The following is a 25,706-nucleotide window of genomic DNA, read 5'->3' on the forward strand; positions in this document are numbered from 1 at the left end:
GACAAGGAGAGTTTTACAGTTCAATTCTGAAAAGAGAAAAAAAACCAAGCCAATTTTTTTGTACTTTTTTAAGGCTGGGATCTTGGCTGTGTTACAAACAGATGTTGCTTGTCATTTGCTCGTAGTGCAACGAAGCAGCTTGTAGAATTAACGGGCTAAAAAGATTATTGTACCTCTTGCTTTTTTATTAATATAATTACTGGCAAGCGGACAAATTGTTTAAAAAATTAATTTGCTCTTGTAAAGTTTTTTTTTTGCCCTTATTCTGTTTGTCATTTTTTCTTTATCATGTCCCTGAGCAGACTTTTGTTTTCTAGGTTTGAGCGGTTTTAAAAAAAAATATTATTATTTTTTTTCCTTTGATGCGCCACAGAGGATGTGACAGCCTCTACCTTCTGCACCAGCAAAGGCCTCACACAGCAGAGCATCGAAACATTTGAAAACTAATCGTAAAAACAAACTGGTAAGTCAACATAATGGTTCGTTTTTCTCATCTTTGCTTTGTGGCTGCTTCTAATCCTGAATGTTCGTGTTGGTTGTACTTCATGGTGTTTTTTGTCTGTGATCTTTACTCTGAATTAGCTTAGCTGAAAGGGGCCTGAAGTGAATGCTACCTGTTGGCTAGCTGTTTAAACTCTGAGATATTAGAAAGTGGTAAGGACTTGCCTCTTCCTCATCTCTCCATTCCTCATATCCACTGTCCCCCTCTTCCTTCTTCCACGTGCATACTCTGGCTCTGTTGCTGGGTAGATTGTGTAAGTGGCGCTGCTGGGTTTGGCTGGTGACGCCGCTCTGTGCCGAACAATGCAGGTAGTGGCCTTTAGCTGCTCTGAGTTTTGTTCATAGTCTTTCTCAGTCACACACATGTTGGGGCAGCGGTGGCGGTGTGGGCTGGCAGGGTGCTGCAGACCCTGCCGAACTCTTTGTTTGACCATTCTCAAGGTGTCTTTCAGCCCCCTGGCAAAGACCCACTGACATACTTAAGGCAACTTGGCAACAGCTTCAAAGTCAGACGTCTCATTTAAATTCAGGCAGATGGAGGAGAAGAAAGAAAACTGCAGATGGAGTCTGAAAGTTGAAATTGGACCACTCTGTTTTGTTTTGCTTTTTGCATTCAAGTTTTAAATGTTTTTGCTTTGTATCTGCAAAGAAGCAACTTTATTGATAATAAACTGGGATAAGTTAAAGACACAAAAATGGGATTAGAAATTAAAAGAAAACCCTGCCGTGGAGGTGTGGGATTTACTACCAGTGCTTTTTTTAATTACATCCATGTATTTTATCAAAAATATTCGACAATTTTGTTCTGTAACAATTTTGTGGCTTTTAGTGAAAAGAACTGGATAATGTAATTCCTTTAAATAAATGAAAATGTCAATGTCATGGTTTGTTCTTTTTATTTAACTAAAACACCATTTTAAATATTTTTTTTGTAAATTTCAATGATCATAAATCATAAAAAGCAAACAAATTATAAACATAAATTACTTTCACGTGTTTTTACAGTTTCCCTGCATCAATGACTTAATATGGAATAAATCATAGGAATCTTATGTACAAATGCATGTGTAGATTATCTGTGTCATGCAATAATATAATTGCAATTTTAGTAAATCCTGCATTTAGTACAGTGAGATTTTTATCAAGATTGTGAAATCATTGGCGTCATCATTTATTTGTGACTCAGTGAATGATATGTCATGTTTATTTTTATTTTTTCTCTTATTTTACCTTTTTACTATGGACTGTTTTTGTGTCTGGTATAAAGATATGATTAATTATTAAGCGTTGGTCACACTCTTCCTTTTCTGAGAGTAATTTTCCTTTAATTTATTTTGCATATCCACTGTTACCTGTTAAAACAGGTAACATTCATAGGACAGTATTAGCGTGTAAAGTATTTCTTCTTGGTGATGTAGTTGAGCTTGAATCAAAAAGTGTTGCAAAAAGTGCAGAAAACTTCTAAGTGGCCATGTTAGTTATTGAAATATAGATATTGTTTTTCTATCTCAGCTCTGTTCTTTAAAATAGATTTTATTTGCTGCATCTTGCTAAATCTTGAAATTTACTTTAATAGAGCCTGATTACGATTTTATTCTGAAATAAGTCACAATGTGAACTATTCAAATGGAAGATTTGAAGACAAGACTGCCGAGCTTTAAGCAGGAACTGATTTGTTTGTAGAATTGATTTTTGCAATAACACACAGGAACATGTTAGTTCAGTCTGATCGCGCAGCTGGATTTTTAAAGTAATCTGCTCATAGCCCCAAACCCGTAGATCCGAACTTGTGTAAACTGACACCACAAGCTTGTATCTACAGGGCTGTGTCTGTGCAGCTCCATCAGCTTCCAGCAGAATCAGCCAAACACAGCTGGGCCCAGTCACGAGCCCCCGCCCGCTTTCTTAACCATTTCTTTGTCACAAATCCCAGAAGTGATGGTGAAAGTTTCTTCTGAAGATCTCAGTGAGGCCAATAGTTTAAAACTCTGATCCTCTACAGCAGTGTTTTTGTTTTTTTTTACTTCAATGACATCAGATATTTTTGACTTCCTTAAGCACTGAACACTTTCCAAATGTTTTGTCTCCACAAATAGCTAGACTTGAAATGGTTAAAAGAATGTGACTGAGGAGCCAGCTAAAATGGAAAATACAATGACATCCTTTGTTTTCCTTTATGTATTTTAAGTGTTAGTAGTTGGAAGTGTCTTCAAAAGCAGCCAATCAGCTGCAAGGTGGCCTTTCTCTAGTTAATGAAGAAGATGTATTGAAATGATCATTTTTAGGGTTTGTTTTCTTATAAACAGGTTTTGCTGTTGACAGTAAAAACATTGTAAAAAAAACCACTTAGTTTCCCCTTTTAACTCGTTTAAAATACAGGTTTGTTTGTGTATGTTTTTTAGAAAGACAAATGATTTCACAAAAACTAACTGGCACACTTTCTGACAAAATTTGTTATTCGTTTCTTCAAAAGAAGATGGTTCTTCCTTTAATAAATCTCAAGCTGTGAATGAAATGATGTGCTTCCTCTTTAACTCTCAGACTGTTAGATAAAATTACAAATCTTCATAAGGTAAAAACATAATCACTTTTGAAGTCATTTAAACATATTTCTTGAAGTTAAAATTTTCTGCAGTGTTTGCACCTCCTACAACAGTTTATGTCAAGATAAACATAGATTTTTAAAAATTCAGTTTTTTAATCCATGTTTACTTGAAATACGGAGCTTTTCAAACACAATGACATAATGCCCTGTTTCGTGCTTGCCCACTATCACTTTGTGCACTAAAACCTAGGGCTGCTCGATTATGGAAAAAAGCATTACCAAGATTATTTTAGTACTGTAATCATTAATATTGCAAACAATTATTCATTGAGTTTGGAAACTTTGCATTTTTTGCACTTAAAAAAAATTGATTTGTTTTTTCATTACCTTCCTGATGACCTTTCCTATTAAAATAACTGACAAAACATTTTTTAACAAATGTAGGCTACTGTAAATAAATAATAAACACAAATAGATCAAATTAGCAAAATAGTGTACTTCCTTTATATTGTACAACCCTATTAAATCTCCTACCACAATTCTCTTTTTTTATTTTTCTATTTATCATACTTTATGATGTAACCACATTTTTAAAACCTAAAACAGATTTTATTATATTGTGGAATAATAACATTTTACTAATTAAAAAAGAAAATGTCTAAAATATTGTGAACATTGACAATTTTTAACAAATAAAAATGTTTGATGATGATGATAACACTTCAGCCTTGGTATCTGGATGGTATCTTTCAGGAGATGAGAAAAGAAGACAGCACACTCCTAAAAAGGAATATGGCAATATATTTTTATTAGGAACTGTTTTTTTTGTCAATTATATTGTTTTTGTGTTCATTTGGAACAGAAATCAAAACTACAAATGTAGTTAATTGTACAGAGCCCAACTGGAAGCACTCAGAGAGAGCAGACCTCCACCAAGACCATAGCTTCATAAAAAAACAGTTCATTATGGATCACCACCAATATTTATTTGTTTTTGTGACAACCCCAACATTTCCTGAAAATTTCATCAAAATCTGTTAATGAGTTTTTCAGTAATTTTGTTATCAGACAAACACATCAACCATACTGAAAACATAACCTCCTTGGTGGAGGTATTTAGAAATCCAAACAAATATGAAGCTGTTTTAAATGCTCTTTCTGAACCTGTCTTGCTTTATTCTGATTCTGCTACAATGAAATTTTGTGTGCTGACATAATTGTTACCATTTAAATTCAACTCAGGTAAGGGAAGTTAAATGACCTGCATTTGTTTTGGGAAAACCATTAGTTGAGCTAAAAATGTTCCTTTTTGTGTTTTGATGTCTTTAACCCTGTAGTGCAGGGGTATTTCAGAGTTTTCTTTTAATTGTGTAAACAGATTTTATTACTAATATTGGAGAAAGTGGGTGTAAAAAATATCCAAGTTGTGTAGACAGGGTCTAAATGTGGTGATTTTGAACCCAACTTGTGCATACTACCACTGAAAGCTTCCTGAATGAGGGAGGTTTTGTAAATGTGAAAATGTGAAATGTATGAAACTTTCTCCACCACCGCAAAATATGCGCCGAAATAAAACAAAAAGATGGCACATTTTCAACTGTGGGGGACTTTACGAAGGTCAGTGTGATTAACATAAGGTTGATATAGAGGTGATGTGCAGGGATTTGTCTAACGGTTGGAAAGTCAGGCAGCAAAACAGAATTTGGAGAATCTTTAAAGACATGTTTGCTGTAATGGCTGTGTGTAAGAAGACTGAATCTAAGATCCAGATGTGCACTGCTACAACAGATCTGATAGAATGATGACACGAGATGAAAAGTTTCACACTTAGCTTTCAAAATGTTTTAAAATAATTTCCCATTCTGGATCAGATGGCTGCAGAGTCACGAAGCCCTGGTGACCAGGTCTGCTTGCTCCCAGGTTGAGGTAGTAGGTTGTATAGTTGAGCATTACACCGTGGGAGATAACTGTACAACCTCCTAGCTTTCCCTGAGGTCTGCACTGCACTCTTCACAGCTGGATCAATACAGTTCACTGTTATTATTTAGCAGCCTGCTAAAGCCAGATAATGGATCCTCACCATCTTCAATAAGAGTCCCGGCTGTTTGCAGATAGAGCAGCACTTTCTTTTGCATGTTAAATGACAACCTTTGTGTGCTGTTCTTTTGAAGAATTTTTTTTTTTTTAAAAAAAACAGGCTTTAAGAGTTTCTCTCATGTTTTGAAACACTTATTTCTTAAATCATTTAGTCCACAAATATCAAAAATTTGTTTCATCAATTTTTGTAGTCACCTGTCCAAAACTGAAATACACACAAAAAATTACAAAAACAATTTTTTGAAAAGAGATGATTGCTTTTGCTTAAATCAGAAATGTTTCAAACATTTTCTTAAAATGCAGGAGATTTTCTAATAATTGTAGGTGCTCTTCAAAATGTGTCTGTAGTAGCAACTCCAAAAATTAAACCTAGTTACCAAACTGTATATATTTCATTTTTCTATTTCATGTTTGTGTTTGTCTTAAGTCAACAGGATAAATGCAAATCTGAGCAGTGCATTTTGAGTTGTCAGTTTGTGTGTTCAGAAGCACATTATTGTTACAGAGAGAGCTAATGAGCAGCATCTTCTAACCACATAGGAGATCATTGCAATGGGTTTTCATTCTTAAGTAGCATTTTGATATTGAACAAAGTTGCAGTGATAATATTTCCCCACATGTAAGTCTTAAGTGTGTCTGTTAACAAACTATCTCATAAACCACTTTACAGATTTTATTGAAACTCAGTAAGAAATCATTGGCAGTCCATCCACAACTGAATAACCTTTGGAGTCAATTCAATTCAAAATGGCCCCCACAGCAAATTAGTCTTAGCCACCTTAAAAAATGGCTATAACTCAGTGAATTTTAATTTGGTGTGGTAGTAGCTGGCAGTCATTCACAACACATACTCCATATACTAACAGAGGATGTGAGATCATATGAGATGCAATGAGTGCAATATCACATGCCATTGTATATAATGGTATGTTCAAGGTTTGACCAAAATATCTATAACTTTATCATTTCCAAACACGTCTAACAGTCTGGCATGAAAGGTGGTGGCAATATGCATTACTCAAAGGAATGCTAGGCATTTAATTTGCTGTGTGAACACCTCATTGATTCTGATTGAGGATGTGGAAAAAGACAAGCTGAATTTGTGGTTTTGCTTGTGTGAAGACAGAAAAGAAGGGATATGAATGGGAGAAAGATTTGAAGCAGTAAAATCAGCTGTCACTCTGAACAATTATTGTCACAATATTTCCAATGTTAAAAATACAGTGTATAGAAAGTGTCCCTGTCATAATATGTAACATGGGATTGTGACTCCCAGTGAGGAACAGGAAATTTGCTGAAAATTTCTTACTGCACATAAACACGCAGATCATGCTTCAGAGATTAAATGCTGTTTCAGGAATTGCTGCTGTGAGTTTTAAAGAGATGGTCTAGTAATGTTTGAAGTAATGGTTTGTCAAATACTTATCAGAGAATTTAGTTCCTTATCAGCCACAACATTAATCACAGAACACAGAGAATGGAGAAAAGGGCAGAAGTCTTTGTCCAGGATAGGCTAATGGCTACCTAAAGAAGTACTTGTATTTATTGTTTTCCAGGCATATAAAACAATTCTTGTCACAATGACATTTGTTGAGAAAATGACAACAAACTAAACAAACAGCATCATGCAAGATTGTAAAGGTCTACTATTCACTGATGTGGTGTTCTTTCACACCAGTATATCATTTTATAAAAAAAAAAGAAAACAGGCACTAGCTCTAAGCTAGAGTCCTGGACAAAGACTTTGTCCTTTTCTCCATAGTCTGTGCTCTGATGTCAAGGCTGATAAATATAGAGATAAATTAGTCTCAAAAGTATCCACCAAAGCCTACAACAAGATTTGAAGCAAACAATAAGATCTGTAAGTGTACAAGAAAATTTGTGCATACAACAAAATTAACAAATGCATAAACTCTTTTTCAAATGTCCACATTTTAAACTGCATAAGTAGGAAAAAGCTATGCATACAAATTGTTGAATACGTGTGCATGAATCGCCTGCTCAGTCAACATGAGCTCACAAATCAGTTTGCCTGTGCATGTGACTTTTAAGACTTTTGACATACAACAGATTCACAAATGAAATGCTGTGTTCAAGGTTCATGTTGACGGATCTAGTGATTTGTACACGTGCATTTGACATTTTGTATGCATAGCATATTCCTGTTTGTGCAGTTAGAAATGTTTACATTTAAAAAACTGTTTATACATTTGTGAATCTTGTGGTAAATATATAAATTTGTACACTTTTGAGACACATTAATCTCCATAGATAAGGTACTAACTAGGGATGGGCAGTGACTTTTAAATATTGAAAGTTTAGATAGAATTAGCAAATTTTAAGACTACTGTCTTAAACCCACTGTCACCACTTTTTCTTTCTTTTTTTTTACACCGACACCTGCTAGCAACATGCTAAGTTGTTTCCTAAGGGTGCTTTTTCAGTTGAGGTGCTTTTTTTTAACAGAACGCCTGTTTATTTTGAAATTATTATAAAATGATCAAATGTGGTGTGGAGTTGAATAATTACCAGACAAATTTGAAATATTTTGTTCAAAATGCACATCCCTAGTACTGACTATTTATGATTATTTAACAGATCATCACTTCATTAATGGCTAGACTTTCCCTTTAATGTGTGTTTCTTGTTGATTCCTAACTGTAGAGGGAAATCAAAACCTCCTGTCTATAGTGAAATCTTACTGAAATCAAGTACAGCTACTTTTTCACATCTCTTCCCTCCACATTTGTCCTTTTATACTAGTTGGTATGAACATTTTTAGACTGCTTCTCTTCCAGTACTTCTTCTCAATCTTTTGAGCTTAAGACTGTAAAGCTCCACGTCCATTGGTGGAATATGTGCACTGGCCTTTTTATGCTGCATGCTGACAATGCACCTAAGTCTTGCAGTTTTTTATTATAGCTCAGCTGATGTGTGGAGGAACAAAAGACTGCCCCCTGTTGGTTTTCTCTGTGAAATGTCCTGCTGTGAGAGGCTCAGATTTGGGGTCTTGTAAAATGCATGTTACATGTGTGCATGTGTGGCTTGTGTGTGACTGTGTGTGCACACTTGTGTTTGCAGCAGAATGCATTATACCTTTGTGATTTTCCTCTTTCCTAGTTTCTGGACATGTAACTCTTGTTTCTTTTGTCTTCCTTATATGCATGTAGATGTGTGCTTAAAGCCAAATGGAACTTTTTTCACAATTAATTTCTTAACTCTTTTGAAAAATGCATACTATGTATTCAAAAACATGAAAAAAATGGTGATGAAAAAAAACAAAAAACTTTTATAATTAAAGAAAGTGAAATGCTATCTTAAGTTGGATTGTCTTCAAAGGTTGTTCAGTTGTAGGTGTACTACTTTGAGAGTTTCATTAAGATCCATCTGTTGGTTTATGAGATATTTTGCTAATAGACAAACAAGATTGACGCCAGCATTTATTGACAGTGTTTGAAGTAAAACTACCACAAAGTGTAGAGCTAGAAGTGTGTGTTGGGCACGATGCTCAGCTACTATCACACCTACATATAGCTTGATATCTGTAAATTGGTCAAGTCATCTCAATTTTTGTACAGACAAAGGTTGCTCAGCTGCATCAGCCACCTTGAATAGGATTGACTCCAAAACGTAATCAGTTGTAGATGTATATAGAATAATTACTTTTTAGTAATTAGAAGTTTCATTGAAATCTGTTTAATGGTTCATGAGATACTTTGCTAAAGGCCCCGATAAACAAACACACAAACAGACACTGGGTGATAATAAAAAAAAAATCCAGAACTATTGGTAACTCCAATGCAATTGCTTTAAAAAAAGACACACATACACACAATCCTGTCCACACTAAACTCAGATGTGTCAGCTATCAATCAGGCTATGCAGCCACTGTGGTCAGAGATTGTGTCCTACTCGTCCCCCTGTCCTGCCTCCACACACACACACAGTGTGTGATTTTTGTTGCCACCTCTGCCGACGCAGTGTTGCAGTGCTGCTGCCATTTTCTTTGATGCGTGGGCCACTGCATGACAGATCTGGGTCTCTATTTACGTACTACTTGACTAGCCAGCTGCTGATTGTAACCCACAGATAACAAAGAAAGCAAAGTGGGACTGGTAAATCAATGCTACCAAAACTGTCATTTACCTGGGAAAAGTATCACTCATCTTACTGATGGAATTTATTTTATTGCTTTTGAAGAAAAATCTATTCAACAAATCACAATGTATCCAAATAAAACCATTTCTTCTGTGTATTTCTCACCACTCTGTTCTTCTCTGCGTGTTGCAACCATGCCTCAATATGAACAAGAGCCTTTGTGTAGCTGATGCAGAGTCTCGTCCTCAAAGCATGCTAATATTAGCCCCTTGTTGAGAACCAGCTCTGTGTGGACTCAAAGCAGGTGATAAATGGGACAGACACAAATAAAGACAGTTCTTTATGATTGCTTAGGCTCAAATTTGGAAAAAGAGCCCTTTTGGTTTTTCAAAACATTTCACACAGTTAACACAATCAAACACCCATTTTACAAAACATTCCAGATTTTTTGTTAAAAACAAAAACACTTCTGTTAAAATATACACAAATTTATTTTTTTTAAACCTACATTTTATTACTGTATCAAACACACATTATTCAGATAATCTATTTTTTTCAACTATCTACACACTGATGCACAAAACATAAGGGAGGGGCCTAGACTCGGTAGTCTACATTTTCCTTTTTCTTTTTCCTTCCTTCCTTCTTTCCTTTTTTGGTACTTAAATAATAAAACAATGAACAAAGGTTCTAGTCTACCAATTTAATAATCTAATCTAATTTGAAACTTGTTTGTGAATTGACTGTACATTATACATTTATTATATATCTTTGATATTTTATATGGTGGCTGTGTCTGAAGTTGGTTCAGTTGGTCCATTGGGGTTTGTTTGTTTGTAAGGACCGCTGAGTTATATCCTTACACACCAATGTTTACCAAAGTTGTGTTCAAGACCTCAATGAATCATTTCTACAGAAATCCATTTTCATTGGTTTAGTGAGTTGAAATTTTTCAATATGCATTACTGATATACAAAAAAATATGCAGAATTCAGTTAATTATTTCATTCTTTACTTCTGATTTGTGAGACAGCTGCAAAATTGAATTTTTGGTCTTATCAAATCATACTTGATCCTTTGGGTACAAAGGATTTTTTCTAAACAACATAAACTGATAATTCTTTTTTTAAAGCACCTACATAAAAATCCAGGTAAAAAGTGCCTTCAATGGTGATGCAGTAACAAGAACAAGAAGTTCTGTTAAATATGACGGGCAAGACCATTTAAAAACCTTAAAAGCCGCTGGAGAGATTATTTATGTGTTCTTACTCAGTTTTTCGGCAGTGCAGAGATAATTTATCTAAACCAGTAGTTCTCAACTGGTCTGGGTTCAGGACCCATCATCATCCCTAATGACAGCCTGTGACCCAAATCAAAGAAGATTTTCAATTTCTCAAATTTATTGAATTAAACAATAGTGCAGTTTTAATTTGAGATAGTAAAATAGTATATTACAGTATTCAAACACACACACACACACACACACACACACACAAACACCTACACACACACACACACACACAAAACAAGTTTAATGATAAACCAAAATGACCATTATGTGGTAATGCTAGAAAGGGAAATCTTCCCTTTTATACTCAATTACCCGCATTTTATTAAAACCAAAGTCTTCACTTCAGTAACTTCAGTCTTACTGAAGTGCTGTTACGTCTGTTAAGTCTGTTAAACTTTTATGCACAAGCATGAAAAAAATCCAAATACTGAGAAGTAGTTTCAAAAAGACTCAAAATATGGAGCTTTAGCTGAGTACCCAGCCACTAAAAACATTTTTAAAAATGTCAAATTAGAATTATTCAGTTACTTATTTGAGCATTAACCATAAGGCTAACATAACAGTCAGAATATTGATTTTGTTTTTTCTTAAAGTCACTATAGCTGTCAAAATATGTAATTTTTCCAATGTTTTTGATAAAAATTTTTTTATGCCTAACAGGAAGAATGATGTTATGTGTTATCTTTCTATCTGTCTGTGGACAATTTCTTGCCCAAATCTAAATGGATAACTTTAACATTGAAATGTCAAACTGTACAGCTGAACACCTCATGGGTCAAGGATGATCCCTACTGATTTCAAGGTCATGGAATGATAGATCAAGGTTAGAGGTAAACCCTTTGTGAGAACCTTGTCTGTGCTCCAACACATGCATTCAGGATTGTTGTGTGAGGGAATTCATGATTTGAATTTTGATTGTTTTGACAATTTTCTGAAAGGCGTATTATGTACTTTTGGTAGTACTCTTCCTTGTATATCTGTATCATCTAAGATAAAAAAATAAATAAATACACAATATTCACTACCAAAAGTCTACTGGATAATTTTTAATAAATTTGTAAAATCAGCAGTCATGTTTTGTTGCCAACAAAGTCATTTGTTTACATTTGAACATTGACAATCACACTTCAGACAATCTCAGTGCGAGACAGATATTGAGTCTGTTAAATAATCCAGATGCAAACAAAGTCAAAAGGAGAACAATGGAATCAGATATGACAGGTCAAAAGAGAAAAGGTAAAGTTCTTCTCTTTTCTTCTGAAATGAAACAACTAAAAGCTGTGAGGACGAGAGGTAACAGAAGTAGACAAATTTTGGGAGAAGAAATTGAGCTGTGGAGAGTTAAAGAGTTAAAGCAAAAGTTGGCGCTATGATCATGTAAAATGAGCTGTGCCAAGATATTACAAACTAATGTATGAAGTTCTGTAACTAATCGTAACTAAATTTAGTTATAAACAAAGGTGAGGAATATTTGCTGTTTTTATGAAAACCCTGATGAGTTTGCATTACATTAACTCCCCTTCCCCAAAATTGATTATTGATGTAGAAATTGTGTTAGAAGCACAAAACTTTAAATCAACACCTCAGCTATCATGGCTTTTAAAATTTGTTGCCCTAGCAAAGGCCTAGGGGAGACCTGAAAACAGGTCTGCAACTCGCTTTTAGGTCACCACCCACCTGATGAGAATCACTGGGCTGAACCAACATACAGGGATCTACAGTAGTACAGACAGGAAGTAAATTATGATGTGTTTGTGCAAATGTGGGCCAGTGTTTTGCCCTTTGAGTGTAAGGTTTTGCTAAATGTGGAGTAATTTTCATTTTAGTGTGTGATCAATCAGAAAAAAAAAAACAGTAAAATGGATGAATTTTTCAGAGTGGGTGCTGAGCATGAGCTTCTGAGAGTTTCAGATCCAGATGTGTACACTTCTACAGCTGTATAGAGTTTTTAAAAAACTGACACAATGTGGCATCTGCCAGACGGCAGTCAAAGAGGATTGGAGATTAGTTGTGTGCAGACTCATGCGATCAGGCAGTCGGGGAGAGAGGAGAAGAAAAGCAAGAGGGCAGTGTGGTCCCAGGGATCTTTCTTTTCCTTTTTTTTCCCTCTTCCCAGTCTGTCAGGCCTCGTCGCTTATTTGAGTTCCCAGCCGGTTGTATGTCGTCGCTCTCCTTCTCTTCACTCCATCTGTCCCTCCCCCATCATCTCCTCTCTCTCTCTCTCTCTCTCTCTCTTTCTCTCTCTCCCACCCTCTCTTACTCTCCCTCTCTCTCTCTTTCTCTTTCTCCCCATACCAAAGCCGGGGGGAGCCAGTGGAGATTAAATGTAGCCTCTATAAGCCAAAGCACATCATGTAGCAATGTTTCTGTGGCCCTGTCTCCTTTCCCACTTTGTCTGCAGGTCTCTCCTGCTCCTGAGAGGACGGTGTGAGAGGCACAGTGAGAGAACAGAGAGAGAGAGAGGTTAAGCTGCAAATGTGGATTTTGCTTTTTTTTCTACTTTTTTGCATGCAAGCAAAGGAACAGTAAGGATTTGTTTTCTGGGTGGAAAATGGACAACAGCAAGGTGGAAAAAAACAACGAAAGGAGGACTACTATACCCCCCCTCCCTCCTTACATCCCTCTTTTTCTCTTCCCCTCTTGTCTGATACAGAGGAAAAGAGGGCCTCTGGCTGTAAGTGATCACAGCTGTGAGGTAAATTAAATGATGATCTTTCTCTCCCCTCTTTCTCCTCCTTGCAAATGTCTTTCCTCCTCCGGAAGTTGGGGGGAAAGGTATAGGTGAAAGCTAGAGAGAAGAAAGGTAGAATGTTAGTTAAGAAGAGGGAAGAGGGTGGGGAGTGCATTTTTTTCTCCAGTCTTCCCTCCTTTCCACCTTTGCATGTGACTGAGAGAGAAAACAATGCAAAGGAAGAGGGAGAGGAACAGAGAAAGCAGAGCGAGACAAGAGATCAGCAGGCATGTTGGTTTTGTCCTTTAACTTGGATTTGTGTGCCTTTGAATGTACGTGTGTGTGTGTGTGTGTGTGTGTGTGTGTGTGTGCAGGCATTTTTTTTGCCCCTTGATGCCCACCTGCCTTGGAGCTGCAGGTTTGGAAATAAAGTAAGTGGAGGTGTATGAAAAAACAAATGAGGAAAATGGCAGTTTTGTGTAGGCAACCCATGCACATGTGTGTGAGTGTATGTTTGAGTGTACATGTGCCCCCCACACCCCCTCCTACTTTTGCTCTCTGGAGTTGGTGAGGCAGCTCACTGGCATGCTTTGCTGGCACTGTGGCCCCGGTTGAAAGTATAGATTCTGTCCGTCCACACTTGTTATTGTGTCGCTTTCTATTGCGACTGTACGTTTTTAGTCAGTCCTCTAATTTAAACTTTTTTTAGTGTTTCTTTTCTGGTCCAAGAAATCCTCATAGCTTATCTTTCCTGCGACTTTTCTCCTTGGACTGCTGGCTCTCTCGTATTTGTGTGTGTGTGTGTTTGAAAGAGAGAGAGAGGGAGAAAAGGAGAGAGAGAGAAAAGATAGAGGTAGAAGAAGCATTCACATGGTTCATTCCAGCTCAGTCCTACCACCCATTCTCATCTGTCCCATCGCTGTCTGCCGCTCTTGTTCCTTTTATCCAGTCTGACTTTAAGCAGCTTGTCAGGCCAGCCGGCCGGTCTTCTTTATCTGCTTCTTCCTTTTTCTAAAAGAAAAAAAAGCATTGAAAAGAGCTTTATCTTTTTTTCTTCAGCACATGCCGTAAGTTTAAATCTAAGCTTTCTTTTTCTTTCTGTCCTTTTTTTTTTCTTCTTCCCAAGTAGGCAGAAAGCTAGAAGAGCACCGAGCGACGGGGGCATCCTGAATCTGAAGGGGAGGGTGAGTCGACACCAATGAACGCTCTTCCTCTCCGCTTCCCTCTCAGCTCCCCATCTGTTTCCTAAGCATTTAGACCACCATGGTAGCATGAAGAAGCCATTGAGCTTTGCTATCTGGCTTCTTTTTTTCTTTTTGCAAAGCTTTTCTGGGATTCAGAACCTCATGCTGAACGAAGACGTGCTCTTGCGACCATTGAGCATGCTCTGAATGATTTTGTTGTAGGGTGGAATATGTGTCAGTTGGACAGGCGTGCAAGTCGTGGTGTCAGATGGATTGTAATGATGCTGTGCAGTCCTAGCTTCGGATTTTGGAGCTTTAATTGATGTATCCATGCTTGGGTTTTGTCTCGTGCACCATAAATAATTTGCCAATTCAGGTTTTCCTGGACTCTGCAGGAAATCTTCGGGCATACTGTACAGCAGCAGGCTCTCTACCTGATGGCAGGAGGCATTTTTCAAATGCTGTATTGTTCTACACGGTGGGGGAGGGGGATGAAGGGTGACTGAGCGAGTGAGTTGAGAAGAGACTGGTCAGTGTTGTGTCTGGCAGAGGTTTGCGCTTGTATGATTAAAATCACTTACAGTAGCATCTTGACTCAAGCATGTCTTTCAAGTGTGTGTATGTTTAATGACTGTAACAGGTTGAAGTGGATGCAGGGCAATTCTAAAATGTTCTGAGTCTTCATCTGACTTAAAAGGTCAGCATTTCTTCTTGTACAGAAACACATTGTAACTAGTAGTTGTCAAAGATCCAGAGGGGACCTAGAAAAGCAGAGCAGTCTGTTTAGATCTGTGTCTCTCACCGTCCCTGAGACCCTAACTTGTGACGTTGTGTTTTCATGTCCACGGGTTAGGCTCTCGGGAGCTGAGAGGGATGCACGGCCAACACAAACTCCCTCACATTCCTGCCTCCAACAATGGCGATCGGTTGGGGTGGGGTGGGGGGGCATGGCGCAGTGTGCTAAGGCTTTGACTGTATCCCCGTGTGTCACATTTTTCAGTTCACACCTTCCTGTAATGCTGCATGTCACCTGGACTTCTTTCTTGCTGATTCACCAAAGGGCTCCATCACATTCAAGCAGAAATCTGGAACAGGTAGTTAACATGTGCTGGTAAAAACCCAAGGGATTTGGAGGATGGGAATGTAGAGGTGGTTTTAAGTCATGTGACATAGTTAAGGCAGCTGAACTTGAGTTGTGTAGATGAATGACAGGTACTGACCTGTGACACAAGAGCTAATACCAAAGCAGCAACATTTTTTGCCTTTAAAGGGCTATTCTAGATAGTTAAGGGATGTTATGTCAAATACTTATCAATAGTTAGTACCTTATCAGCCATGATATTAATTATAGAGCCCAGAGTATGAGGAAGGAGGTAAAAGTCTTCATCCAGGTAAAGCTAATAGCTAGCCAAATGAAGGCCAGTTTTTTGTTTCTTGATTTGTTTGTTTTTTTAGACCTTTAAAACAACTCATTTTAAAACAATGGATAAGAATGCTCCATTAGCTAATATTGGCTAATATTCCCTCTACATTTTTTGCATGTCACATGTTTTTTTTAGTTTGTCACCATTTTCTCAACTGAACATCTGTGTTACTACGCAAATGTATTCAATTAGAGAAATACATTTCTTTACATACACTGGGGCTGTTGAATGTATCAGTTCACCTGATCAGCATGTCTAGTCAGTCTAAAGGTTTACTCAAATCCCTACCAACTGATACATTAGCAGCCTCAGCACCATTGGTATATACATGGTCTATCTATGTTTAGTGCACATACATTTATGAGGTAACATGGATGTTGTTCATGATAAAGACTAACTTTTTTAGTCAGCTGATCTGAAAATGTTACACATTAAGGAAACATTCCTTTAGAAACAGTGATTGCCAGCAGTTTTAAGCTACAACGGGGTACTCACACAGACCTTTTGAATGCTGATTGGATCCTCATATTTATCCCTCATCCCCCACTACATCCCAATATAACAAATTTGAATACATGTTGCAGCTATGTCCATATATAGTTATTGCTGGGGCTAACAGCTGGTTAGCATAAGTAGCTTTTAAGAGATAATTCTAATGACTGGTTGATAATTTTAAATAAAGTGTCATCTTTCAGTATGAAAGCTCTTTAATTTCTGTGGCATGCCTGGATGTCTGTGTACTTGTGCCTTTATGACTTGAGAGCAGCACAGAGTAATGTTGAGAGCGTGACCATAACAGCTCTGTACATTATGTGCTTGACCTCAGCAAACTTTCTTCAATGTTAGCACTCACTCATGCTAACACAAAATAGAGGTGACATTAGCAGGGCAGCCAGTGATACCCTTTGTGCAAACACAAAACAACGCATTTGGATACAAATATGTCCACAATTCACATCTGAAAGACTTGTTGATGTGCAGCTTTATGTGATTCAAGTGTCCAGCTGCAGCAACATTGGCAGCATCCCTTTTTCATTGTACAAAGACTTATTTTTCCTAACTTTCAATAAAACTTTGGTTGGTCATAGTAGCAGGTTGTGTCATTTTGTCTGAAACTGAAGCTCCTTATCTAGTTAAACAAGTTGTTTAGGTCACCAAGTGTTACTCCCACCTATTGCTGGTACTCTTTGGAGTGTCATATTGCTACTGAGATTCATTCGCTCAATGTTTTTTGTTTGTTTCTTTGTTTGTTTTTAACCAGCAGCTCTTTACCAGCATGATTTATTGATATTAACTTAAACATGCATTTTACTGTATCTAAGATGTGGGTTTCTGCCTTTAATGACGCACAGCAATAATACTGATAACTTGCTTTTATTGATGGTTACGTTTATGTAAGAGAAGTGATTGTGAAAGTATAATTTTAATAAATAGAAACACATTTTATAAGATTTGTTTGCATCTATGAACTGCCTGGTGGCTAATTAAAAATCTTTTTTTACTAAATTGGAAAAATCATTTTGTGGCATTACTGTCATATCAGGTTGTTCTTCAGCGGCATGCTTCATTCTGAAAACAGCTGAATGTGATATTCTTATGTGGTTAAACATAATTCTTTGAACAGAAATGGCTCCTAGATATTTTTATTGACCCAATATGGAGTTTAACTAGAACCCCAACTACACTGCTATTCTGCTACCTTAGCAATTTTCCTATACCTATCTTTTTACCACGTCTAAATTGTTTTTCATTTGCTCAGCTTAACGAATGAACAGTAACCTGGAATAAGTAAGCATCTATCAGGTGCTCTCTATTGTTCACCTTCTCCAAACGCTGTGGGTACACCGTGTCCCCATGGCTTAGTCAGAAAGGAAAGACAGCTACAGTCAGACAGGTAGTAAGTGGGTATGAACCTGCTACGATAAAGTACTTCACCACCCTATGTTCTCAAAACTGGCCAGGTTTGTGACAAGTATGTGAGCTGAATTCAGATCTGGTCAAACATGAATAAAAATGTCTTTATGTGCTTGGTTTTCCAGAGCAGCTTTAAATGTGTCAGTCTGTAATGAAACCTGCTACACAAATCTCCTGCAGCAAAGCATCTCAGAGATTTGTCAGCCCCCAGTCGGCTTCAGTTTCAGTTTTCAAACAAAATGTGTCTTTGTGGCTCAAAATACGGGCTGTTCCCACATCTTGTGACTAAGGATGCCAGCAGGCAGGCGCTGATGGATGCAATCCCTTTTAAAGTGATAGTTCCGTTCAATGTGTACAATGAATATTTGGTGGATTGTCAAGCCCAAACCTCATTTGAACACCCTCTGTGAACTTGGCTTGTGTACATCATAATGACAGTGAAACAACTGACCAGATATTTTGGTGCGTTGTGAAAAATCACCAGTGAAGGCGACAGACAGCTGACGAGGACACTCTTCCACAGTTTCTTTGTGTCAGCAGCAGCCGTTTCTACTGTGTTGAGCTCACAGTCACCATTCTGCAGTTTATTCTGCCACTCCCTTCAGCATGCTGTCTGCACTCAGCTGCAGGCGGGACAAGCTCACTCATCAATACTCAGAGCTGGTCAGTGTGAGGGCGTGTGCTTCCTACAGTGTCTTTCAGCGTGTCTGTGATGTTGTGTGTGTGCTTAAGCAGTTCTTTTTGCCGCAGAACAGTCTCTAACCCTTTCTTTTCAGTGCGTCTGTAAAACAAGATGGCGTCGCAGCTCCACGTGGGTCTTCTCTCTCTAACTAGTGCCCACTTCATATGCCTCAAGCTAAAGCTGTGGGGGTAATTTTGTGTAATTCATACACACCTGGGGCCTATTTACTCAGCAAATAGCTGAAATTGTTAAGGCTTTCCTCAGTACTGTACCCCTGGCCACATTTAAGATTTGGGGCAGATCTAATATATATTTTTAATCTCTTTTTGTATCCAGTTTGCCTGTTAGCTGCCAAACTGCTTTTGTTTGCTATCTGAGCAAATTGAATTGTCGTGGTGGGATGGTTGGTGTATTTTTAGCATCATTTGTCTGTGTAAGAGGCCAATTTAAAAGAGGATTTTGCACAACCACATCACACCAGCAGATTAACGCATCTGCATATTAACCTCGTTAATCCCACCAAACTAATGTCACCAACAAGGTCATACACATAGATATTAAACACTCTTCAGGACTTGCTGAATGTAAGGCTGGAAATCCTTTGCTGAGTCAAAGTTAACACTTTCTTGCTACATCAGTTTCAAAAGTTGCAAATCTATTTTTTGAAAAGGACTTTTTAAAGAAAAAGTTTTGGCATGTTGTGGCTGTAGTTAAAAATTTAAAGCCTTGTCTGCAGCCTCAGTAGCGGGAAGCTTTGCAGATGTGTGTCAGCACAGACTGATTAGATTTGGGGTTCAAGTTGGCTTCTTTTTGTTTTCCAACTGAGTGGACACGTTTTTGAAGTCAATATCAGCAATCTATATCATGAAGATGTGAGAGCTGCACAGTGGGATGGAAACAAAGAAGCTCAATTATGCAGACATTTTCTTTGTTGCACCATTTTCTCAGAATCTTTCTGTTAAAGCTCCAGTTGACGGACAGATGGGTAATTTTATATTTGATGCTTTCAAAAATATATATTTTGGATTGAAAAACAGATAAAAATAAGCTGGACTGCTGAAAATTACAAAAAGAAAAAAATATTTTTGGTCACATTTTCTAAATAAAATAGATAATTAATACACATTTGCTGTGGCTGTTAATTCTACATGGGAAGTGAAGTATCACCGAAGGAAAAGTTTGCACAAATTTAATGAAACAGGGATAAATAATCACTACAGCAAAAAGATTTTGCTGAAAAATTTTCTCAATTCACAATATGCTGAAGTGAAAAACTAGCTATAATTTTTCACTAAGTTTACTCCTGTAGCCCTTTTTAATTGAAAAATGAAAATTACCTTCCTTCAATAAAATAAATTAACTATCTATCAAAACCTTTTGAAGTAAAAAGAACAGTACATGCAGTCTTTCTACAGTACTCCTTTCTTTATATTCATCTATATCCAGTTGAATATTAAACTGTATTGTAATGACAGATAGACCAAATATTCTGTCTACCAAGTTTAATCAGCTGACATCAGCCACTTTTTAAAAAATCAGCAGTTGGCCATGCCTGTACAAATCTTATCATCTATCAAATAGGAAAATGAAGACGCAGCAGCAGCTGCTACAACCAGCTCACTGTAGGCCACAATTGTCTTTTTTATTATTATTTTTTAGCGAGAATTATTTTCAATATACTAATTGTACAAGGTTTTTTTAAGGGTTGTTACATATACTTTAATTTAAGTTAAGCGATTATTGTTAAATTTTGTAAAATAAAAAAAAACATATTGACCCTTAATTTAAAAAAAATAGTGTTTTACACTGGCCATTGGCTGCCCTGATTTCTAAAGATTGTCATCAGTATCAGCTGTAGAAAACCTCCATGGGCCAACTTTTAAATTAATACAATAAATCTACAATAAATTTAAATTTTGGTCCAAGGCTTGTTTTAATTCTGTGAATTTTCTGTCATGAAGATAGGGTCAAAGTTACAAGTTTATTTTCTGTTCTTGTTTTGGCTACATTACAATAAAGGGCCCTTCATAAAGCATCAATAAATCCTTTATAAACATGTATAGATTGTAAACACGTTTAAAATCAGTTATAAACAGTTATAAACATTTTATACACAGAAGCAAGATCAATATTTGGCAAAATCAGATGCTATACTTTCATTAAATATTTTGTTTTATTTTATTGCTTTGTTAGGTAAATTACTTTATATGATAAAATATTTTTTTTATTTACAAACACTTGCTTACATGCAAATAAATTACAAATGCTTGATATTTAAAAAATAGACAATTCAGGCAAACAGTAAAAACTGACAGCCCAGATCCGAGTTGGCTCACTATTTGACAAGAAATGACTCAGTATTGTCTCTGATTCTCTGTAACTGCTTTTAAGTGGTTTCTTAAGCATCCTAATTGATAATTGCAACATTAATAATAATTATAATATTAATTTAATAGTCTTTTTAAAAGTCATTTCAGATTTTGTTTGTATCTAGACACCCTGAAAGTGATTTCTGACATGTTTGTTATGAACATTGCTGGAACCAGAGGTCATCGGGCCAAAGATCAGGGTTCATTTAATCCTCCATGTGTTTGTGTTTGTAGATGCTCATAATAATTCTAATTTTCAAGTTTTTCTAAAAGTGAGCTTTAGTTTTCATATATGAAACCAGAGATGTTTATTTGTGATTTTATAGTAACACGATGGTTTGAGTTCATTTGTCAAGGTTTTTAAATATTTAATGAGATATGCTGTGCATCAAATACAACCTTATCTGTAGATTTTTAGAGCAAAAATTAACACACAATATTTGTCGTTTTCATAACTGGGCTGTCAGCTTCAGATTAATCTCAGAACATTTAATTCAAAGTTGATGTGTTTACTTGACATGTTTTCTTCACCCCTTCGGAAAATTTATTCCATTTTGGGCTCATCTGTTCTGAGGTTTTTTTTTTTGTTCAATTCTGTAACTTTATTAACATTGTTGCTTTTATTCAAACTATTGAATTAAACTGGACATGCTATGTCAGAACAATGCTGTGATTCAATTCAACATTTATTCAACATTGTTTTGCTTCCTGTTATTTTTATTGAATAATTCATTTTAAAAATAAATAATGTATTTTTTTTCTTTCGATACCTCGATCAAGCTTAAGTTGATTTAAAAACAAACAAAATTAAATATTCATCATGTTATATTTATATGGAGATGTAGAAATTATTTTTTGTTTTTGCCTTATTGCACCACTGATGTTGGAGCAGTGTAGTAATCAGAAGCCTGGTGTTGAGATGGGGACATTTTACAGTTTGGTCTAAATAAAGCTTTACTTCTGTCATTTCTCATGATTTTCAACTCTTTCTACTGTTACACATATTAATAGAATTTCTGAGTTGTTAGATTTTGCAGCTCGACACATTTTATTATTTTATCTTTGTGTTTTTTTTACACTTTATAAAGAGACCGAGCTGATTCAAACAGGGTAAATTTTTATGTGTGTGTGTTCTTTTGTATCTGTCGAGTTGTCAAGACATATTAAAGCACCTCTTCTCCTGACCACAAGAGCTTCAAGCAATTAATGACTGTATGAAAATCAAAATAAAAACATTTTACATGAGTTGATGTCCTAGATGTGATTAGTCCACATGACTTAAAAAATGTTTCATCATTTATATTTGTCAGACCAGTTACAAGAAGGGTTACAAAAACATCATTTGGGTCAAAATATAATTACCAATTTGCAGGTACACATAAAAGGTTGTGCGTATGCCATCCAACATTCAGCTTTTTTTTTTTTTTTTTTTGTATTTTAATGATTTTTCATAACATGGACTGAAAGGGAAAAATGCAGAAATGCATAGTAGCAGTGTACAACTGCTGCAGATGAAGTGGTTTAAAAAAAAGACTTGTCTTTTTCTTTGTTTCAGATGATTAGACCAGGTCAGACCATGTTGGAGAGCGGTCCAGAAAACTAAGTCGGATCTGAAAATCAAACCAACTGCAAGACTGAGAAGTTCATATAAACATGCGCACACACACTTAACCACAATAGCTTGACTATACCATACACAGATTTGTTGATTTTTCTGTTTTATTAGTATTACTTTTTTGCATGGTGACTATTTTAACCCAAATGTTTCTGTAATATACTGTGATGTTAATAAAATATAAACCACAAGTTCTGGTTGATATTATTTGGACTTATCTACCAAGGTTCCTTGCTAACATTTCATAGCACAGAGTGGTAAACTATTGACCAATAGCTAAGTTTTAATATTTGCTACTTTTTTATATTGCTATTTTTTATATTCTAGCATTTTTATACTATAGTTAGGAAGCTTATATTTATTTATTTATTATCCATTTCACCACTTGGGAAGTTAGCTAAACCCTCATTAGTATTGGTATGGTACGGTGGTAATACATTTTACACAAACATAACGTAGACACAACCTGTACACACTAACATGGGAAACAATCTCACATATTGGCACACAACACACTAACATCCGTGTACATATTCTCAGAAAACACTTATGTTAGAATTTATCAATCACTTCAACTTGCCAATGAGTTCTTTCTTTTCAGCAGTTTATGCTCCATGTTAAAAGTTAGGAAGATTTTCTTCTCAGGATTAGAGGTAAATGCAACAATTTACCTATACTAGGAGTCTGCAACCTTTACGACTGAAAGAGCCATTTTATCATCTTTCCTACCAAATAAAATTTGTATGAAAACCACAGAATATACCTGTTAAAATTAAAATAAAAGTTATTCATAGCATTTTTATATGTATAAAATATACTACATTTTATCTTGCATTGTGGCATTTTATTTATTTTTTCTTTCTTTGAGTGTGTTGGCAAAAAGAAAAGAAGCAGTTCTGTTAAAAAAATACACAGCCTTTTTTAAAACTATGTTGACCTATTTCACTTTTTCCCATATTTGTAGACAATGAGTAAAATGCATCCTCAGAGATAAATAAAATATAAAGCACTCCTACTTTCTCAGACAGTTGTTTAAAAAGACTTATTACAGACTATTAGATCAACAATAAAACTGATCACTGTCCACATTTTAGAGAAACCTTAAACTGTATTTAGCTGGTTCTGCAACTGATATGACATGAAGCTGTGCACACAGAGCATTTACAATATAATTTAGACATCTACTAATCACTTTTTTTTTATCTGAGTTCCCATCAGCAGCCCAACATATTGTTATCATTAATGCCATTGTGCTTCAGACATTTTGTGCACATATTGCAAAAATGTGGATAATTACCATTTACCATTTCCTGTTGTCATTATAATGTAAAAATGACTCAGGTTCATGTCAAGTTACCAGAAGCCACCTCAGGGGCTAAAGAGCTGCAGATTGCAGATCCCTGACCTATCTATTCACAATAAAACATGTTAACATATTAGCATCCACTTTAGAATATGGCAGACTCTTTGCTGTGTAGCTTCTTTTTGAACATTCCTCTTGAAAATATTGTTCAGTGCTGCAGACTTCTTTATCATATCTAGGCATTTAGACTTAATGAATAATTCATTGTCTAAACTTAGTCAATCTTTGATGGCTCACAATTTTCTCTCTATAGACATTTTACAGCCAGTTTGAGGTTTTAGATTTGAGAAATGTATTTTAAAAACAAATATGTGCATAAAGGTTTGCTATGAAGTGTGGAGAAAACACACAGTTGTGGATTTTAGGATAATCTGCTTTTTCGCCTTCATGTGTTCCAGGAACTGACCAAGTCAAAAAATACTTTACTTTGGGGGAAATTTTAAGCATGTATGGAAATACTTATTTCACATTTTATAGCAAAAAGCTCATAGTTATGTTTATTTGAATACTGAATACAGTTTGTATTCATGTTCTGTGATGGTTTTTGAATAAAGTAAGTGTATGAGACCCTATGAGAAGCCGATAGTTGTACTTTTCTTGTTTTGTTCATTAGCTATCTATCTATCTAGCTATCTTTTATGCTACTAGTCAAATAATAATTTATTAACAAAGAGCATCAACATTAATCAGCATTTATAAATAATGATGGCCTCTAATCTTGGGCAATTATGAGATAAATTCAGTAACATAGACAGGTGTGGCTGAATGTCTTCTCTTTGAAAATAATATAGAGCCAGTAATAATGAACTATCTTATAATGTTAGTACAATATTTTTTGTTTTTTATATATATTTTATAGTTGTTATGATTGTAACATTAATTCATTTTGTTGTTGATTATTTTCCTATTATCCTAAAACCTGCTGACAGGATTGATTCAGTATATTTTGCAGTAAATTTATCCCCAAACTTTGTCACATCAACACATGGTGAAATTACTTTTTTTTTTCTTTAAACCTAAATTTGTGATAAAAACAATGCAGCAAGGTGGAAATCCATTATAAAACATTGGGAAATAAAATTGGCAGCACATTTGTGGTTCCATTCTTAATGCTTTCACAATAACATAAATAAATAAATTAATATTTTTAAAGGTATAATGATTATTAAAAAAAAAAAGCTAATGAATCACACGTTATCTGTACCTGTTGATTTAAACACACAGACAGAAAAATGCAGAGCTGAATTTCTCCTTTTGTCAGTCTTTTTTTTTTTGTCCTTTTCTCATTTTGCTGTCTCTGTCTTTCTGTCTCCTTTTGTCGCTCACGTGCTCCGACTTAAACGCCACACTGAGATCTGGCTAACACAAAGGAGCTCTCTGCAGCCGAAAGTAGGCCAAAAGCAATTTGAGGACAGGGCTGAGAGAGGCAGGCAGAGATAGGGAGATAGAGACGGGTGGGGACAGGACAGGAGGCCAAAAAGAGATTATTCTGCATCCTCACATCTGATTCTTGCCTTTTTATTTAAAAAAGACAAACTATTTTTGTCATCTTTATATTTAGAGTTTATCTTTTTAAAAAACTCCTGGATTAAATATACTAACACCGAGGATACTGTATGAAACTACACATTTTTTTTATTTGACAACTTTTTTCCCACTAAGTAAGATGTGTCCAGAGCTATAAAACATACTTGAAGATTGTAATAAAAAATTAAAAAATGAAATAACACAACTTTATCTTAAGTTTTACATAAAAAATTAAGATAAAAATAGTTTGTTCCATTCTTAAATTTAAAAAAATAAACTAAACTTATGACATCTATCAGTAGTTTTTAGGACAAAGGAAAAATCTGAGCTGTTGTGAAGAAGGCAAACATATTTTGCATCTATCCCTTTTATTAAATATAATCACTGAAATATGGAGGCCTTTATGAGTCTATACATTATTTGTG

The 25,706-nt window shown here is 35.7% G+C and overlaps 1 long non-coding RNA gene across 3 annotated transcripts in view; it reads left to right on the top strand.

The window, feature by feature from the left end:
- LOC119616726 overlaps positions 1–23,195 on the top strand; it is a 54,720-nt gene extending 31,525 nt beyond the window's left edge. The window contains exons 1-3 of one of the 3 annotated variants that reach the window (XR_005232728.1): positions 12,972–13,227; positions 14,330–14,387; positions 22,332–23,195. This is a non-coding gene — a long non-coding RNA (uncharacterized LOC119616726). Of the gene's footprint in view, positions 1–12,971; positions 13,228–14,329; positions 14,388–22,331 lie in introns of those variants that run through there. The other 2 variants (XR_005232727.1, XR_005232726.1) reach the window with 2 other exon arrangements.
- Positions 23,196–25,706: the final 2,511 nt, after the last annotated feature.

Source organism: Kryptolebias marmoratus, linkage group LG2 (genome assembly GCF_001649575.2).
Source record: "Kryptolebias marmoratus isolate JLee-2015 linkage group LG2, ASM164957v2, whole genome shotgun sequence".
NCBI lineage: Eukaryota > Metazoa > Chordata > Actinopteri > Cyprinodontiformes > Rivulidae > Kryptolebias > Kryptolebias marmoratus.